We start from the raw sequence: 2,296 nt of genomic DNA on the forward strand, positions 1-2,296 counted from the left end.
CCCTCCCCTCCCTCCCCTCCCCGCCTCTCCTTCATCCTATCCCCCTAACGCCTATCTTAGGCCGACACATAGCTGACACATACACACCGGACCGGGCCGTGTGTTCTGCTTAATTGTTGTGCTAAATCCACGCGGATTAAGGCAGGCTTCCGGCCTGGGCTAGCTGAAAATCTTAAAGCCACAGGCTTTACGAAGCAACCAATGGGACCAAGGATCATGGCTGCCTGTCGCGGGGGCCCTGGCCTAGGTAGGCTTTCACTACGGTCCGCGAAAAACAACACAGCAGCAGCAGCAGCAGTAGGAGCAGCAACAGCATCAACAGCAGAGATATTGTTATTGCTGTGAAATGACAGCATGTTCAGCAGTGTCGGCCTGTAAGTAAGCACGACTGTCGGCGTCAACAAAAACTTGCACGAGAGACATACGTCATTCGGAAGTTGAACCTGCTGTCTACAGCTCCGACGTGGCACAAGAAGGAGCTCTTGTGTCACGAAACGCAGCCCCAGCGAGCTGAGCACGGAGAATGAAAAGTAAGTTTGCACTCAATAACTCCTGCTTTCACCGCCTCTGCTGCAATTCTTTTTCCGCCTCATTTTACGCGAGAAATTAACGACAGAGAAATTATCATTACGACCTTTGTATTGTTACTCTCCTTATCAGTTCGTGTTGAGCGTTCTTTTAAAAAAATCGCCTTTTCATTCCTTTCTGTCCTCTTAATTTTTTTGTTCAGACTTGGCTTCCCCAAGACAAATGTCCGTGTGTGACAACTTGCAATAGGCGTTTCCTTAGCAGCGCCATGTCCTCTGTAACTGCCAAAGTATTGTATCTTCGCTTTGCTGTAGTAATCAACAGCCGTTGCTATGGTTATGAAGGACCGAGTTGCCCATTTGGATTCTATCGCTGTTGATCTAAAACCCCACTCAGAATTCATTATGATTTATGTGAGACCTTGTGCAAAACGCTATGTTATCCTCTACGACTCGCTCGGGTGCACTGAGTATCCTGCAAAAAATAGAAGAGAAGATAGAAAAGGCAATTACAATGAATTGGAAGACCATAAACAGTTTTTAGTATAATCTCATGAGTGCAGTCTGCACATAAAGTGAACTACACTAAGTACATGAATGGCACTCTACAAGTCTCATTTAAAAAGCGCGAATCCTTAGACTGTCCCCTTTCGCGAAGACGAAGATCTAAAGGAAACTATTGGATAAACGATTCAGTACCATTTTGTGCTGAGCAGTCAGTAGAGTACAACACTTGTAACTGCTTTTCTATTACAAGTGTCCTTTTTATTTCTTCAAGCATACCCCATCTAACTTGTGTGTATCGACGAAAAGCATAGAGCACCCCATCCCCCCCCCCCCCCCCCCTTCACCCGTGCTCCCTCCTCCCCCCCTCCTCCTTTCCTTTTCCTGTGCACCTCTCCTCCCTTGTTCTCAACTAGCCGAGATATTGCCGCTTCCTGTCTGGCTCAGAGCGCTGCCGACGACATTTGACCCCGATGCTAAACAGCGTCCGCCATCTTGGAACTAGACGGCAACTTGTAATGGACTCGCGAAAAACACCGCCTTACAGAACGTGCCCAATTAATCGACAATTTTCAAAAACATTTCATAACCTGTTAAAGTGTGTGTGACAGCGTTCCGATCACTAAACCAACAAACACTCGAAAACTGTGACGTTCAAAACGGTCTGTTATCGTGGAGGCCGTGCGCTGGGCTGGGGCGTATGAATATACCAGAGATAAAGATCGTGCAGGTAAACATGCATTTTGTCCCCCTTCTTAGTTGTGAAATAGAGAAATAGAAATGAGCAGAGCTCGAGTTTGTTTCTTTCTTTATCTCTTCTTTCTTCTTGTATTGTTCTCTTCCTTTTCGTTGAGAATGGAGTTGGTGTAACCATTGTGTTTTCATACAATTTCGTTTCATAGTTGCGTTGATTTTCATTTTTCTTTGTTATTTTTTACGATTTATCGCTTTTCTTTCATATTTTTTTGAAGAACATTCTGCTTCTTTTCTTATCTTGAGGATAAAAAAGCCAAAGATCGTCAGTCTTTATTCCTATCAACTTAAGGAGAATTTGGGTAAATATTTGTTTAATTCAATGGACCATTAAAAACAATCAACATCTGTAAGGCTACTCATCTTTGATTGAACATACCAATGCCATTGTCATCTACTTGCGCTCAGAAGTCTTAACATAATATCTAACATATCGTTTGGGATGTTAGAACTATCTAGAATTTTTTTTAATAAGTTAAAATATATTTCATCCCCCCCCCCCATTCCAAGGG

At 43.8% G+C, this 2,296-nt stretch overlaps 1 long non-coding RNA gene across 1 annotated transcript in view; it reads left to right on the top strand.

Annotated features, from left to right (window-relative positions):
* Positions 1–347: 347 nt before the first annotated feature.
* Positions 348–2,296, top strand: part of LOC118478023 — a 22,550-nt gene continuing 20,601 nt past the window's right edge. The window contains exon 1 of the long non-coding RNA XR_004858758.1: positions 348–530. This is a non-coding gene — a long non-coding RNA (uncharacterized LOC118478023). The remainder of the gene's footprint in view (positions 531–2,296) is intronic.

The sequence above is a fragment of the Aplysia californica genome, unplaced genomic scaffold (assembly GCF_000002075.1).
Source record: "Aplysia californica isolate F4 #8 unplaced genomic scaffold, AplCal3.0 scaffold00014, whole genome shotgun sequence".
NCBI classification, from domain to species: Eukaryota; Metazoa; Mollusca; class Gastropoda; order Aplysiida; family Aplysiidae; genus Aplysia; species Aplysia californica.